A 19,003-nucleotide genomic window follows, 5' to 3' on the forward strand; every position below is an offset into this window, starting at 1 on the left:
TTAAATGTCATGACATAAGCCTAGATCAGTGGTTCCGAATCTTGGGGTAATTACCCCCGCGGGGGTAAAATAGCTATTCTGTAGGGGTAACAGAGGTTAGTACCTACAATAGATAAATTGGCAGAAAAAAAACTCTGTGTATTTTGGAGACAAACAGCATCAGAATACCCTATCATTGCAGACAGAGATCTGAAAATGTTGGTACCATTAGCTACCACTTGTGAATGCGAGAGCGGCCTCTCAACTCTGGCATTTAAAAGAAGCCAAGAGGCTGTCTGAACATGGAGCATGCGACAACTTGTGAATTTGAAACAATAATAATATCAATTATCAACCTTAATAATAATAATCGTTTATTTGCATAGAATGTTGTTTAGCAAAACAGATCTTAAAGATATAGGTCCAGTAGCAAACATTCTGCTTAATTGAAGCATGCAAAATATATTTTAGAGCTTATACAACTATTTTACATTTTTAGATAAACATTAATTACATTAATTGAGGACAACCATATAATAAATTAAATATATCAAAAGAATAAATGATTAAGAATATCATGTCAAATTGCAATTAGAAAAGAAGTCATTTGAGTTATATAATATTTAAAGGAATAATAATAATAAGTCAAAGTACACATTCAGTTTTGATGTCAAATCAAACATTGTAACAAAAATGTCGTTAGAATATTAAATAAAATAATTTATATAAACATGTCAGTCAATTATCACATAAATTCATTCAAAGAATAAAAACACTTCTTTGAATGAATTTATGTGATAATTGACTGACATGTTTATATAAATTATTTTATTTAAAATAAAGTAATTACCAATACAAATTAATAAAGTTGTTTTTAATTGCAGTAAGTAGGCCCTAAATCTTGACGCTCAAACGTCTAATAAAATAGTGGTGCTTTAAATGAATCGTTATACAATTGCCATGATCTCGCGGTGTAACGGCCGAGCCGCTCAGTCACGTAGACTTAGTCTTAGGCCAGTATAAATAGTCAGTACTCAAGATGCATCTCGGTCTCAAGACACGGTTCAGGCTTTGTGATTGGTTGGCTGTCAAAATTTAGACCAAAATTGAGACCGAGATGCATCCTGAGTACTGACTATTTATACCGGCTTTAGCATCTGGTTAGGTTACGATGGAAAGCCAAGATTGTCACTATAATATCATTTCGACAGATCAACTTCATTATAGAATAATACTAGCTGACCCGGCAAACGCTGTTTTGCTATATAAATTGTTTCTAGTATCAATATAAAAGGTAAATAAAAAGCTATGCTCAGGCCTCAAATGAACACATAAAATTTCATTAAAATCGGTTGAGCCGTTCATACACAAACACTGTGACAAGAGAATTTTGTATATGAGATTGCACACACGTTTAAGATTATTCGTATTGGTCCATTGGCAACCGTGAAAAGAAAGCTGTAGCTCTTATTAGCCACCGCTTAATAATCGATCGTGGGAATCACAGACACAATAGATATTCAATTGTTATACGGCACCCGGGTTCCGCTTGGGAGTTGATGGGTTAATAGCAAACTCTCTCACACGTAGTTCTAGGAAATATTCTAATCCAAGCACTAGCATACTAATATATATTTTAAGCCAAGCAGTCCATAAAAATTTCACTGTTAAAGTTTACTTACACAGTCAAATTTTGTTATTTGATCACAACTCTAAATATTATTATACCAAGTTGGAAACTTGGCTGGAGTAAATAACTTTATTCACCAATCTTCTTTGACTCTTTACGTTTATCTTAAGAATCACAAAAACAAACAATTCGGAAAGGAAAAGAAAATATTTAAACATCGACTTGCCTTACCAAACGGTAACAAAAGGACCACAGCCAATCAACCGGGAAATAAAGGAGAGGTCAATCGTGGAACCTCAGAACAGTACAAAGGTTATACAAATATAAAATTGTGTTTTCTCTACATGTAACGTCCAAAAGGAAAAAGATTTCAGATGTATCTTGGGATGTTTTTATTATATTGAAGGGAACTCTGATGCGCCAAAACTCGGATTTTTCAAAACGGACCAGTAGTTCCTGAGATTAGCGCGTTCTAACAAACAAACTCTTCCGCTTTATAATAATTATTAGTATAGATGAACATTGAACAAGCATCGTTAGCACTAAGCATATTCTAGAGAGCTTTCGACGTACAGCCGCGGTCCAAACGTATTAAATCATAATTAGGAGCAAGGAGCTTCTACTATTTTAATCATATTACAATAGTATTATATTCCTAAGTATAACGTAGTAACATAATAATACATATTATGTAATACTCCCACACCGGTTTCGGTGACGGTCGTCGGTTTCATTGAAACGAGGCCAGTTACGCAGCAGTAATTTTATAGTGTCCAAGTGTGTGCGCAGTACACAAGAGCACTCTCTATTCCTTTTACTTTAATAACCCAGTGGGATGGAAGACCGATACGACTGGTGAGGGACCGACATTTTACATTCCCGTCCGACGCATGGAACATCTTACTTATCAGACAATCAGCTTATCAGCCGGCATTGTCTTAGCCGAACTTAGAAATAACTTGTTTCAAAGCGAGAATCGAACCCACAACCACCGAGTCACGCTATAAACCACTGGACCACGAGGAGTCATAAAAAAACGCGCACAGATATTCATAATTAATCACTAGTTTATGTATGCGATAGACAAATGCACAGGTAAACTGTGCTTAATTGTGCATCTCGATTCTCGGAGCTTTGGGCACAAGAATTCCCAGCGCAATGCATATGCGTTGATAATTGAAACGTCTAGTAATTGACTATAGCAGGGGTTCCCAAAGTGTGTGAGAGGCATGAGGGGCGCCGTGAGTCATTCACCATGATTATCAAAAACCACAAATATTATTAAATTATAAAATTAATTATGTAAAGCAGGTAGATGATTAAATATTTGTTTATTACTTACTATTTACCTGCTTAACCTAACTATAATCATTAAATGTATTTATTTATGTATATTTTTCTAATTGCTAGGCAGAGTAGGGCGCCATGATAAAATATTTTACGTGTAACTGCACCGCAGGCTGAAAAGGATTGGGAACCCCTGGACTATAGATTAAATCGAGTTGTATGCGATATTCTGCGATTAGACGTGCTTAGATGATTGTTAACGGTTGATAGCCTTGGTTAGTAATTACATTATGTTTGCTAATTAAAACATCATAATGGTCTACATTACTGATTAACATCGTGATTATTAAAAAAAAAAGACGGGTTGCACTCCGGGAGTGCCGGCAGAAGTGAAAACTTGATTATTAACGTCGTGCATTATTTTTTTAACCCATTTTTTATGAAAATCGATTTTTAAAAAATCGTTTTTTTTAACTATTCGAAACCCTTACAATCGATTAATAAATATCGACAATCGAAAAAAAACAATCGATGGTTCGATGAATCGATTTCGATGTTACAACACTACTCTCCAACCGTCTTACGGTTTTTCGATCAGCCCGAGAATCTGACGCGAGTTTCAGTTTTTACCCATCCCACAAAAGTGCTCAACGCCGCTAAAGAAGTTTTCACTTCAAAAAACATAATCTAAATCACAACGATAGTAAAACAATACAAATCCTTATTAATAATATAAAAAAGTGTGTCTGTTTGTCTGTTAAATAGGACATAAAAACTATCTCATCAGGATATTTTTTTCTACATCTTACTAAATCAACCATATCCTTAAGGTCTGATTATACGTACCAGATCACAGCCCTTAGGAAGAAAAGTTGTAACATTTAAGTGACCCTTATTTGACCGTAGGCATTTTATTTCGCGAAATAATCTCATTTTATTCTCATTTGTCCGTTAATCGCTAATAATGAATTAAACAAGTAGCTGCCACTGTATTTCACAGTCCAATGTATTTTCCGTACGCGAATATATTTTCGAGATGTTGAAATTTTAATTCGTGAAATTTGGGTCATTATTTGAGGCATGCGTTGCTCTGTATGCGCTGAAAATTTTTCGTTAAAAACAACTATGTTCAGTGTTAAAATTATATCATTATAGTAGCAGTTGGCCAAGTGAATTCCAGCAACCTAAGGGTGAAGCCAAACTAAGACAGTTAGTAAGAGACATTAATTCGCCTCGTTTCGTGTCTTGTATTATGATACAAGAGGAGGGATCTATGGATCCCTCCTCAATTTTAGGAGAGTTAAGGCGAAGCCAAACGAGCATAATTTGTGAGTTGTGAGTCGCAGAATTTCTGCCGCGTAAATATCTTTTTATAGAAATCATGACTCACAAAATTACGCTCGTGTGAAAAAAACAGGACTTTTGTATGAAACTGAATGCAGCAGAATTCTGCCGAACCGAAATTCTGCGACTCATAACTCACAAATTATGCTCGTTTGGCTTCGCCTTAACTCTCCTAAAATTGAGGAGAGATCTATGATCCAAGACATGAAACGAGACGAGTTCATGTCTCTTAGAAACTGCCTTAGAGACTGGCTTTCAACATAATTTTTGTATTTTTGTAACCAAATCGAATTTGGTTACAAAAATACAAGCTGAATATAAGAGGTATTCAGCTTATATTTTTGTAACCAAATAAAATAAATAAAATTGTCTGATAAGAAAGATTATATTATATACGAAAGTTTGTCTGTCTGTTACTTCCTTACGCCCAGACCACTGAACCGATTTTTCTTAAATTTGATATGGAGATACTATGAGATCTGGTAAAAGGACAAAGGATAATTTTGTCCCAGAAAAAGGAACGGTCCCCGCGCGTTAAACGTAAATATTGATCAATTCCTTTGTTATCACTCCCAACATAGATCTATGTTTTACTGGCTTAGTAGTCTTGTGAAATTCATTTATTGACCAGTTTCCCAGCACAACAGTGATTTCACAGTACACGGAACATAAGAAACTTGTAAGCACTGGGTTGTAACGTAAATTCCTTTTATTTCTCCTCGATCAGTCCAACTAGTATATTCAAAGTTATTTTGCCTCTATAGGGACCTTTATGTCGACGAATTAAGGGTCAATTTTGTCTACATTTAAGGTAAATGCTGTATGGTACTAGTAAGCCCATGGAGAGAAACTGCCGTTTGGGATAGTTTGCTCATACAAACTTCTGATTTGTTTCTTATATATTTATTTATTATATGTATAATATATTAAAGTCTATTCTACTATTACTAATCTACTACTATAATTAATTAAAATTCATAATATTATTTCAAATATCCTTGGTGCGAAAAATCTAAATAATAAAATAACAAAAAAAGGATATGGACGAACAGTCCATAGACGGCCACAATTTTATAATAAAAAAAAAATAAAAAAAAAAACTTCTGATTTGAGGTATACGTGCTATACAAAACATACTTACTTGATTACTATAGGGCAAGAAACAAGTGATGATGATGATGACGTTGATGAGTAAGTGTCTAAACACACTATGCCGAAGGTCCGCGGCGGAATTTCCGCATGATTCCGCATGCAATGTATTTTAAATTACCGATGACACGCCATGCCGAAATTCCGTCGCGTCATATTGTACGCGTTTGACATTGCTGACGTAATCATACGGAATTTCTGCCACGGAACTTCGCCATAGTGAGTTTAGACACTAAAGAGACTTATCTAAGAAGTGCTTACATGGGCAATAATTACGGCAATAATTTAATTGTTCGGCGACACGAATGGAACAACCTGGAGCAATTAGTGGAGCAATATAATATATATTATACGTGGGAGAGCCATGCTTCTGCACGAATGGGCCGGCGCGACCGGAGAAATACCACGCTCTCACAGAAAACCGGCGTGAAACAGCGCTTGCGCTGTGTTTCGCCGAGTGAGTGAGTTTACCGGAGGCCCAATCCCCTAACCTATTTCCTTCCCTACCCTCCCCTATTCCCTTCCCATCCCTACCCTCCCCTATTACCCTATTCCCTCTTTAAAGGCCGGCAACGTACCTGCAACTCTTTTGATGCTGCGAGTGTCCATGGCCGACGGAAGTTGCTTTCCATCAGGTGACCCGTTTGCTCGTTTGTCCCCTTATTTCATTAAAAAAATATATGGAGCAATTTATTTGATATCGCTCAAATATTCGATGGCCACATCACTTAATATTGTATTGCGCAATATTGCTGCTTGTTGCCGCAAATTGCTTGATGTAGTCGTGACGTCAAAGTTGACGAGAATTGACTGGATTTGAGCAATTTTAGTTGCCCGTATAAGCGCACCATAGTACTAGCTGTTGCCCGCAACTTCGTCCGTGTTAACGCATACGTTTCTCTCACATTTTCCATTGATTCTTCGCTCAAATTGGTTGCAACGTGATGTTATATAGCCTTAACACTTCCTCAACAAATGGACTCTCTAACACAAAAATAATTTTTCAATTCAAACTAGTAGTTCTGAAATTTAGAGCGTTCAAACAAAGGAACAAATTCTTCAGCTTTTATAGATAGTATGGAAAAACTTAAAATTCTCATAATATAATTCCATACGGTTGAACACTATTTTATAAACACAAGAAATGTAGGTCCCAAGTTTTGCACTTATGCAGAGATTTCCGAAACTGATTTAAAGGCACTGAAGGCGCCTGTGAACTGTTCAGTCGGAAAGTATTGGTGATATAAATAACTTTTTTCCTGACTATCTGTCGGGCGCTGCGAGGCGCCAATGCGAAAATTATTCAGGTCTTTTTAGACTCTCAGATTGCATCTAGATTTAGATAGGTCTAGAATCTATCAATATAGGTCTTCTTTTATTGTGAGAGAGTTCATTCTAATGGATATTGACAAGTTTTTTTTTTTTTTATGCAGAGCTGTCTAATGTCAAATATATAATCAAATATAAAATCAATACGATGAAATTTTTAATTGTCTCATTAAAGTAAACTTAAAAAAAAGTAAAGATACACATTAAATATAAGATATTACTGATATGTTTTCAAGGTAGAGACAGCATCAGCATAGACAGTAAACAATGTTGTGTCAGTTTTCTGATGTTATGATGAGTCCAACATGTCGGATTTTGGTCGGATTATTACACTGTCTGTTCTAGTAGTGCCCTCTGCTCCGAACTTTGCGTGATATTCCCTTGTGGGACCCACAATTGGCCTAAAATTCCTGCATCGCGCTATCGAAGTTTTCTGAGCGCGTCGGTAATACCGACGCGCTCAGAATACATTTCTGAAGTGATACATTTCAGCTGTCGTCTATATACCGACTCGGTATATATACGATAGCTGAAATGTATCACGTGGGCTCTGGCCTGACCGAGCATAACACCTCGCTCGGTCGGAAGATCTTCCTTTATGGCCTCAACTCTCATTCCCACACCCTATTAGCTATGTCCACACAATGCAATTTCGTCTTCAATTTTCGTCATCATCTTTTTATTCAACTTTCGTTCGGCATATTCAATAATTGAATGCGTCAAAATCCACTCGCGTTGGAAAGAAAAGTGTCATAGCGTCGCGGGCATGCCTCACGTGCGATGTTGACTGCGCTATAACGCATGCTCTTGATGAACAAAAAAGGCACAGTGTGGACAAAGCTATTGACTAATTTGCAGCCCGCGATGTCAGGCTAACTGTTCCAAATTTGAAAAATCTTAAAATATATCAAAATGAATTCCAACTCAATAATATAACTCGTAGGGCTGGCAACCACTGCGAATTAAATATAGATAACATTTAAGTAAAACGGTCAACTTTTTGGTAAGTATCATTCAGTTGACGTGACCACTGACCAACAAGTTTTTAAATGTCTTTTCCTATCTTTTGTCTCTTATTGACATTGGTAGTATCCGTATTCATGTGGCAACCATTGAAATAATATTATAGAAATGTAACTGAGTCCAAAAATGTTTCCACGAAATGCATGCCAAGGCGTTACAGTTCTCTTCAGTTCTTTCATAAAAATTTTGTTGCCCTAGCCAATACGTTTATAACTGCAATTTGGAGCCATATATGAACAGCGAAATGTATGGGATTTGAGTATATATTGTATAATAATAAAATGTACATAATAATTATAATCTATTATAAAGATTGGTATTTTGGTTGTGGCAACCCTATCTCTCGCACGTATTCTTGTCGGCGCAAGACACGGAGGATTTCACGTGAGTTGACAGCGCTCTAGCCTGCGGTCAGACATGTTACTTTCATAAGGTGTCTACCGCAACCAAATGTTGAATGTAACATGTAGCCAGTAGCCCATATTGTCTGAGGCTGAGTTGACAAATACTTTATTAGCTTGCGGTGAATTAATAATAGTATACAAGCTGACACGGTAAACTCTGTTTTGCTGTATATACGTAGTAGCTTAAGGGTAATGAAAGATCTTCCAACCGAGCGAGGTGGTATAAGACTTTGATGTTTCAGAGATTTTAGCTTCTATAGCATTGTTTAGAATTGTTTGTTTTTAAGAAAAATGGATATTGGACGACTGACCTATCCGATAAGCACACTCCAACAAAATCGGTTCAGCAATGAATGAGTTGCAAAGTCGTCTAAATAATATAGAATTTGCTAACGTTTATGAATAAAATATAATCGAAAGAGCAACAGTTGCAATTATAAGTTTCTGTTTTACCATGGACATGCAGTTCAAATGTTAAAACGATAAAACGCAAAGCGAACTTATTCAATTAGCTGGGTTGGCCGACGGAAATAAGCGCCGATCAGTTAGAAATTACTCTTGGAAATAGCGAAACTAATGGGACTTTTCATTTTATTAGCTCCTACTTTTCCATTTGATTTTTCAAATGCCTTTCTAATCTTGAAATGATTTGAAAGGTTATAGACTATTTGATGATATATACTAGGGGTTCCCAATCTTTTTCAACCGTTTGGAAAGGGTAGAATTGAACTCTCTTATTTTATCAATTATAAATGTTAAATTAAACACTGAGTAAATATTATTTAGTTGCTAACTGACGAACGCAACATATTTTATTGTTATAATTTTTTGTTCTCATGTAAGTGACATATTGTAAGTCATAATGAGAATAAATATCTTTAAGCCTAAACCTAAATTTTGTCACGGCGCCCTACTCGACATAGCTATTTCAAAAATATACATAATTAAACACATTTAATGATTATAGTCAGATTAAGCAGGTAAATAATAATGCTGCTTTGTATAATTAATATTATAATTTTATTTTAAAATATTTATGGTTTCGGATAATGATGGAGGACCGACTCACGGCGCCCCTCTTGCCTTTCCACGACGCACCAGGGCACCGCGGCGTACAGTTTGGGAACCCCTGATATATTATACTATATTTAAGTGTCTACTGTCTAAGCACAATATGCCGAATTTTCGCAGCGGAAGTTGGGCTTGATTCCGCCTGCAGTATATTTTAAATTACCGATGACACTCCAAGCCGAAATATTGTATGCGTTTGACATTGCTGACGAAATCATGCGGAACTTCCGCATAGTTCCGGAACTTCGGCATAATGTGTTTAGACACTAATTATAGTAGATTTTCGCTCTCGACTCCGGAGATCGTGGGTTCGAATCCCGCGTTGGAAACATGTTATTTCCAAGTTTGGTTAGCACAATGCAGGCTGATCACCTGATTGTCTGACAAGTAAGATGATCCATGCGTCGGATGGGCATGTAAAAAGTCGGTCCTGCGCCTGATCTCTCGCCAGTCGTGTCGGTCTTCCGTCCCACTGGGTTATGAGAGTAAAGGAATAGAGAGTGCTCTTGTGTACTGCGCACACACTTGGGCACTATAAAATTACTCCTGCGTACCTGGTCTGGTTTCAATGAAACCGGCCACCGTCACCGAAACCGGTGTGGGGAGTATTATTATTATTATAGTAGATTTTAATAAGTAGTAGAATAAACATTTTAACACTTTTACACTTACAAAAATATGTCAATAACAATGATTTCGCCTACCCACCACATAAAGACATTAATATAATCTTATATCTTTTAACGATATATATAATTGGAATCTCGGAATCGGCTCCAACAATTTTCATGAGTATATAGGGGGTTTCGAGGGCAATAAATCGATCTAGCTAGAAATCATTATTAGAAAATGTCATTTTATTCGTGTTTTATCGAATACCGAGCAAAGCTCGGTCAAATAGCTAGTTAATGATTAAATGTTAATTTACGGAATTGTTTGACAGATTATGTCAAACCCAGCCGACAGATCCTAATTAACATTGAATTGACATGATCCGACCAAATGACGTTGGTCTGTCAACTGCCTAGGAATCAATTTCCCCGATGGTAGGTACAACGTAGTATTGTCTACGTACTACGTTTATCTGACCGTACCCTTAGTCAAAGCTCTCTGTCATAAATCATAATAATAATAGTAACTATGGACACTTCACACTACGTCAGTCTGGCTCCGTGATAGGTTCCTGAAAGGACTCGTTTACGGGTACCGGACAACAGAAATAAAAATACATATATTTAAGAATTTTATTATAATATTATAACACATATTATATTTAATACACATCCGAGACTCAGAAACATTGAAAACTTTTCATTCTGTCGGCGTGATTCGAACCCGCGCCCCCGGCTTGAGCTACCAACGGGCTCATCCACTGTGCCACAGGGGTCGTCAAAAAGTCATACTGTTGGTGATGATGATGTTTGATACAGTCTGCCGATTACCCGTGGGATGGAAAACACGGTCTCTTGCTCCACACTAATTCCATTTTCTGCGAGGCTGCCCGGAGTTAACAAGTATTTCACTTGGACTGAAAAAAAAAACTGTAAGGACTCAGGTCACTTAGGTTATTAGAACTACTTTTTACCGGCGCGAATTATTAAAAAACTGGCCAAGTGCGAGTTGGACTCGCCCATGAAGGGTTCCGCAGCAACAATAAGGTTTATTTTTTATGAAATTAAAAGGTTTTTGATTTATTTTTATGTTTCAGTTGATTTAATGAAAGTTAATTTAAGGTTCAAACCAATTTTCGTTGGTAGTTTTTATTGTAATGTACATCATATATTTTTTTAGACTTATCATTACTTTAGAAGTTAGAGGGGGACACCAATTTTACCACTTTGGAAGTGTCTCTCTCGCAAACTATTCAGGTTAGAAAAAAATGATATTAGAAACCTCAATATGATTTTTGAAGACTTACCATAGATACTTACCATAGATTGCTAAGATGATTTTTTTTTTTTTTGTTTCAGTTGTACCTATGGGGACCCCTAAAATGTTTTTAATATTTTTTCCATTTTTGTATCAAAATCTTAATGCGGTTCACAGACTAATCTACTTACCAAGTCTCAATAGTACAGCTCTTATAGTTTCGGAAAAAAGTGTCTGTGACATACGGACGGACAGACAGACAAGCAGACGAATCTATAAGGGTTCCGTTTTTTGCCATTTGGCTACGGAACAGTAAAAATACCCGGTAAAATATTACCACCACCGATTCACCTACTACTATTTAAAAATTTGGTGGGATATCGTCCCAAAAAACAAAATTCCGACCGAGCGAGGTGGTATGCTCGGTCTGGCGCGGATGTCGATCTCAGAAATATTTTGTTGTGCGCAGTTTGGTTAGCAAACTTTTTATTATATTGTGTTTAACTAAACTAGGCCTTTACATCCGTTGTGGATGATTTATACAGCATTTTCAGAGCGAAGTAACCACTCCTCAAATACTGTAGTGCCTGGGACAAGATTTTTAAATGTCCGTATGGTTGCCCAAGCGCATACGGCATTCTCGCATCGTAGTCGGCCTAGTCCAGAGGAAAGAACTAGTCAATACGTCTGGGACCAACTATGTGCGGGTTTCCTCACGATGTTTTCCTTCACCGTACGAGCGTCCGTATTATGTACTTGAGATCAGAAAATGTCTCATAGGTACACGCCTCCACCCGGGTTCGAACCTGCACCCTCTAGGAGTGCGAACCGAAGGTCTACCCATTAGGCCACGGATGCTCTTGTTTAACTATGTTATACAAAAATGCTTACTGTATAACAAAGTAATACACGGAACCGTTTTCAACGAATATTAATATAAATATTTGTATAAAAGGCTTCGTAACCTATGTGTGTCTCACAACTGGTCGCGATGCAGCTAAGGGTCAACTCAGACCGCAACGTGACGCGTAGATGCATTGTATGGATTTGACAGAATATTTGCAAGACGTTTCACGCGATTGAAAACTGTCAATCCATACTAATATTATAAATGTGAAAGTGTGTCTGTCTGCCTGTCTGTTACCTCTTCATGCTCAAACCGCTGAACCAATGTTGCTGAAATTTGGCATGGAGATACTTTGAGTCCCGGGAAAGGGCATAGGATACTTTTTGTCCCGGAAAAATGTACGGTTCCCGCGCGATAAACGAGTTTTGGCAGTTAACGGAGTTTCGGGCGTCATCTAGTTCAGTATAAATTTAATTTTAGAAATGCATCTACGCGTCGCGTTGCGGTCTGAATTGACCCTAACAGTCACTGATATTCGTGTCGTTGCGTCTCACTTCGCTTCGTGTGAACTAACCCTATTAGGCTTATTAGCTTGTTCTAATTATTATTAGTTATTACCTAATTTCGTATTATGTCATTTCTAAACACAAAGGTAAAGTTTCGTATGAAATTCGGCTGCAGAACTTTGCTTTGAATTATTCAATAGAACTGTTTTAGTAGTGTAATTAGACTGAATGCAATTTAAAATATTAGTACAAACTTACTAGGTTAGAGCAATGCTAAATTGATCCGTTGCTTAACGTTGTGAAAACGCAACGACAAAGCTACGCGTTTTAGTCATGAAGTTTTGCGTTTTACTCGTATTACTATCATAAATCATAATAATAATTGAATAGTCAGTTAATTTTTTAATCTCTATAACATAAAACATCCTTAGATTCATAATTCTCAGTAGAATAAAAATATTAAAATCGCAACAGCTCCTATTTTACTTAATCTCATACATTTTATATTTTGTCAATAAGATTTATACTAACCATCGGATAAAAAAGCAATAAAATATTCATATTATACAATTTTATGGCACCCATAAACATTTAAATTTATCAAGTTGGGGTTTTTATGGGTGAGATTTGAGACTGATTTAAGCGGGATTATAGTGACTTTTGACGGAGGGTGCTAAATGTTTTATCTAATCCTACTTATATATGCCAAGTTTTCTAAATAAATTACCGTATGGTCACTTTATAGTCGATAACAGTAATATTTAATAAGATTATTATGATTTTTAAATACTGTCTCGATAGTCGATACTCGTTGTTTTGTCGCACAGGTATAAAATATGAGTATTAAATTCATCTGATATATCTATATAATACATAAAAATGGATTTTCAAATGTGTTAGTCGCGCTAAAACTCGAAAACAGCTGGACGGATTGGGTTGGTTTTAGTCTTAAAATATTCGTAGAAGTCCAGGGAAGGTTTTAAAGTGACACGAAGTTCACCGGGACAGCTAGTTGTTAATAATATAATTAAGTATATTTATTATTTATTTTATTATGTCTCAACCCTTAAAAATCTCTGAATAATTCGTTTAAAATACGACGAAAATTGGCCCAATGTGTCTACTGCGATAGACTTATTTAGCCCCAAGTTAGGACCGAAACACGTAACCACGTTGTGGAACCGCAACGCAGAAATTGTCCAAATACTTTTTATATGAATTTGGACTGACTTTGCCGCTGTTATGTGTTTCGACCCTTACTATAAGATCCGTCTGAGTATACCGTTTTGATATAAATGTCTGCATTACGTAAATAAACAGTTGGCTACGAATTGAGTGGAAGGTATGAAATATGCAGCACCTTGAGGCGCTACGTATTGGATATCCCAAAAACATTTTCATCGATGTTCATACGTAGCTCTCCTTGATTTGAATATGAAAAACGATTTAGTTCATAGGAACCTGCGGCTCGCGTTTTACTAGGCTACGGCTGTTAGGGCCAAACCACACGTACCACAACCACACCACGTCACAACGACAAAATGCCGTCAAGCAGTGGTTACGTGTGAATGGTGTCGCTGCAGCTTTTTGTAGTTGCGTTGTGGTACCGACAAAATGTCGACGTGGTTATGTTGTCGCCAGTAGATGCGATGTGGTTACGTACGAAATTCAATGAAACGGGGGGGGGGGGGGGAAAGCGCGGGCGGTGTACGCGCACTGTCATTGCATCGACGCAACGTTGTGGTTGCGATGTGGTCGGTATCACACAGTGGTCAACGACGACTGCAAAATGTGGTACATGTGAATAGTCCAGTTCATTTACAATACGAAATATACGCCCGACCACGTGGTGTGGTTATCGTGTAGTTGTGGTACGTGTAGGTTGGTCCTTAGTATCGCCCACGTGTCGCCGCACACGGCCCACACGCGACAGCCACAAACGTCGTTTTAAGCTAGTCTTGGTCGTAAAGACGTGAATCGTTGTACCGTGTGGCGGCCACCGGCGTCTAAAAAATTATGAAAACTACAGGAAATATGCCGGTAGCGGCGTTTTGTGGTTGTGGCCAGTGGCCTGTGTGCGGGAGCCCTTAACCTCTGTAACCAAATATAAAAAAATGTACACTAATATGTATTTTTATGTGTCTGTCAGTTAGCATAATAATATAACCTCTTGACACTAAAATCGCTTAATTATTGACAAAATATTTTTTTTATTTTCTCGCAATCAAAGCCAGCCATTTCATCCAAACAGACGTAAGTTCATTTTACGTGCGTTTTTGGAGTGCTGACCGGTCATTTGGTTAAATAGATGCACCGTCAATGCAAACCATAAAAAACACCTAATTTGATTAAATAAACACGACATTCATCCATCTTATGTACTAATTTGACAGACAGGGGTGGGATTTGACCATTTGACAGACCGCCGGGCAGCAAATGACAGACTAGAGGTTATTGTAATTTGTCTAGTTACGAGTGTCATTCACACATTTCATAGCATTCCAGCTATATTCAACAGCCTAGGCGTTGCATTGACTGGCCAGTTTTAGACGGCTGATACCGCATCAATTTCTGTAAGCTCGGCACAATGGCAAGCCATTGTAGCTAAGCCCAACAATGGCGGTAATAGAATTGATTATGTCCGCACAATACATTATAACAGGAATAAAACGTGGATTTATACAACCTGGCGAACCAAGACAGAAACTTTCTAGAATTTATTCTTTAAATGCACACTGTACATGCGATGAAGCGCTATATTAAATACTAATTATCTATATATATAAAACTCAAAGTTGACTGACTGATTGACATAGTGATCTATCAACGCACAGCCCAAGCCACTGGACGGATCGGGCTGAAATTTGGCATGCAGGTAGATGTTATGACGTAGGCATCCGCTAAGAAAGGATTTTGATAAATTCCAACCCCAAGGGGTTCAAATAGGGGATGAAAGTTTGTATATAATAATACTTCTTAACGCGAGCGAAGCCGCGGGCAAAAGCTCGTTATATTATAAAGCGGAAGAGTTTGTTTGTTTGAACGCGAACGTTTGTTTAATCTCAGGAAGTACTGGTCCGATTTATGAATTTTATTATGGTCTGAAAATCTTCCAGTGATAGAGTCATTTATCGAGATGCTATAAGCTATAAATTATCACTCTAAGGTCCTGTTTCACTACTTTCTGATAACTTTATCAGAAAGTGAATAGCCTATTAGGCACTTGCCTAAAAGGCTATTCACAACGTTTTTGACAGATTCTCCATACTTGATCTGTCAAGTTAATTGGTAGATAGCCTTATCAGGAAGTGGTGAAACAGACCCTTAGACAAATAGTAGTGAAGAAACAGAGGAAAATGTGGAAAAAAACCGGTAAAATTATTTGAAGCCGCTTATCTCGCGAACTACTGGTTAAATTTTTGAGTTATTTGGCACAGATGTAGAGTAGACCAAGTGAAGGGACATAGGCTATTTTTTGCGGGAAAATGTACGGTTTCCGTAAAATTCCTAATTTATGCGGGCGAATCCACGCGGAACGTCTAGTTAAATTATAAATGCATAAGACGTATGTCCGTCTGTCTGGGCGTCTGTCTGTAGACTTTTATACAGCAGTGTTCTCTTACCTATTCGCACTAGAACGCTGAATCGATTTTGATAAGATTTGCTGTTAACGTACAATGAGTCAACGAGATCAGACTGTATCAAACTAATTTCAGCGAATTGAAGTTGCAGGCCCACAACTTAACCACAACTTCATCTTTTTTTTATCTATTCCTAGCTTTAAAATCAATTTATGTCTTTTTTTCCACGGGGAGGGCGGGAGAATCCTCATGGATTCCTTATGGGCCGGCCCATAAGGATATGTCCGACTTTACTTTGGTGTTACCCAGTAACCTACGGACTAAACTCCCTCCTGCTGCTGTGGTATAAAATGGTGCTGCAATTTGACAACCGGCTGCTGTCAAATTGCAGCACCATTTTACCCTTTATTGTAATTTACATAATTCATTCGTATATTTAAATCAATTTATGTCACAAACATTTTAAATGACACCTAATGATAAGGTGTTATGTTTTTATTAAAAAACTATACAATAAATACGCTGCCTAAAAATACGTGCTTTAAATTATTTTTTCTGTCCTGGCGCTGGTTGTAAAAAAAATATATCGAAGCTATTTACAAGAATCGTGAGCTTTAAGTCAATAAAGATAGATAAGACAGCTTGTAAGTTGCGTAAAAGCTCTATTCTGTACAATAAAAATCTAAATTACCGGATACAGAACTCGGTAATTTCAATTTCACCTTGAGAATATTATTTCAACGACTACAATTATTTAATTTTTTCACTACAACAGCCTTATTCCGGCAAATTGCATTTTTCTAATTTATTGTACCATTTTACAAGAAAATCGTGTAACTGCTTAATTGTACTGCATTATGGTACATTTGCATTATTAGTGGTTATTCTATAAAGTCGCGTGAGCGGTAATAGCAATGTTTTATTACGACGCCATTTTAGTAAGGAGTATTAGCAAAATACTTTAATGGGGATTGTCCATTTTTTTTTTAATTTTGCTCATTACAAAAACATTTCGAGGATAAGGTCAGTGATCGTTTTTCTGTATATAAACGAAAAAAATACCCATTAGTTACTTATATTTTTGAACAAATACGTTTAACCTTTGTTTGACCTTCAATGGCGTTAAATTAGCAATAAATTCGACCAACATTGCGTTTCGAACTTTTTTTAAGCTTCTCTTATCAGCTTTCACACAATGAGAACTTTCATTTGACGAACCAGCCATTATAAATAAGATTGAAAGGAAATTTAAAACATATGCAGAGGTCAATTGGCGGCCGATGATGACTTCAGAGCGAAACTTTAAAAATTTATTGAGAAAAAACTAGCCAATGAATTTCAAAATTATTTAATTCATATTCTTAAAATACCCTATTTTAACGAAAAAAAATATAAAAAGTACATGTGATTTTTTTTGGACAATGCCCATTGCAAAATTCGAATAGGATTTCTGCGAAAACCCGCGGAAACCGTGAGGGCCAATACCTCACCGGGATGCCATGGCGACGTGGCCAGCGACGTTACCATGGCTACGTCTGGCGTCCCTACGTCGCCGCATGCGATGTTTTCCTTCAATTCTATGAAGATTTAACAAATTGCCCTGTAAAAATGTTCAATTATCTGAGGATAATATCACTAAAATCAGCGACTGATTGAGTGACGGAGCATACAAAAACGTGCAAATAACTGGCAACGTCACCAATCACTGCATGCGGAGCGGTCGACTCTCGCAACGCTGGTTACTTGGCAACGTTGCCAGTCGGTCGCCAGGTGAGTTACCCGTCATACATCTCAATAGTACAAGTTGGCGTCGCTCGCCACGTCGCCATCATGGCGTCCCGGTGAGGTTATGGCCATTAGGCTCGTATGCGTGATGCGTCCGCCCGAACGCGTGGTTTGGTCGCTGGCCGCTGCACCGCGAGATTGTAGTACATGACATAAATCGTTACATACATATTTTGTTTATGATCTTGTGGTGTAGCGACTAGCGGCCAAACCGCGCGTTCGCGCGTATTAAAAAGTAGCTTCAGTTAGATTATAGATAATATGTACCCCGATTCTTTTATCCTATATCTTCCGTTACTACTTCTATCAAAATGCAAAATGGTATTCTCATGAAATTACTAACCAAAGCATTATACGACCTCTGTGGCTCAGTTGGTGGGCTGTTGGTAGCCGGTGGTCGCAGGTTCGAATCCCGCCGACGGAACAAAAAGTTTTCAAAGTTCCTGGGTCATGGATGTGTATTAAATATGTGTATCATAATATAATAAAAATCTTAAATATATGCGTAGTGTAAAAGTATTAAATATATTTCCGTTGTCTTTTGTACCCATAACACAAGTCCTTCAGGTACTTACCACGGGGCCAGACTGACGTGGTGTGAAACGTCCATAGATATCCATAGATATTATGAATACCTTTACATTTTTGACATCTAACTTTGCTATCTGTAGTGTATTGATAAATAAAGATGGCCGCCTTACTACCAATCAGGTTGAGGCTGTGACAAGATGGTCGCCAGAGTGAGAGCTGTCGACCACTTGCTTACCAGCCGCGGCCGGGAGTAGAGTGTTCAGTGATAACGTATTCTGTGTTTAATTTACTCCTTCAACGATAATGTACCAATGGTACACTATCTAAGCTAGCGAATGCGTTTTGACTAAGTACTCTGTCTTTTATACCTTTATAAAATTCCTCATAATGCGCTCTCTTTAATGCCCTTTAAACAACGCAAGCTCTCGAGCTGCCAGTAGGTCGAGTGGTGACGGTTGTTCTTCGCAAACAATGATCTTCCATTGATCAAGCACTTCATCATTTCAATGGATCATTTTCAAATTATGTATTTTTGTTGTGACCCAAATAAAAGGTAGTGATTCAAAGATATAATCCAAGACAGGTAATACAAAGTTATATATTATTATACATATACTATTATGACGTAAGAACTTAATTTTTCTGTGATTAAATTTTCCGGAACTCAA

At 37.3% G+C, this 19,003-nt stretch overlaps 1 long non-coding RNA gene across 1 annotated transcript; it reads left to right on the top strand.

The window, feature by feature from the left end:
• The first annotated feature begins 8,087 nt into the window (after positions 1–8,087).
• LOC121734878 lies at positions 8,088–18,655 on the top strand. Its single transcript, XR_006036795.1, has 3 exons — positions 8,088–8,098; positions 12,099–12,106; positions 18,587–18,655. It is a non-coding gene; the product is annotated as an uncharacterized LOC121734878 (long non-coding RNA).
• Positions 18,656–19,003: the final 348 nt, after the last annotated feature.

This window comes from Aricia agestis, chromosome 16, assembly GCF_905147365.1.
Source record: "Aricia agestis chromosome 16, ilAriAges1.1, whole genome shotgun sequence".
NCBI classification, from domain to species: Eukaryota; Metazoa; Arthropoda; class Insecta; order Lepidoptera; family Lycaenidae; genus Aricia; species Aricia agestis.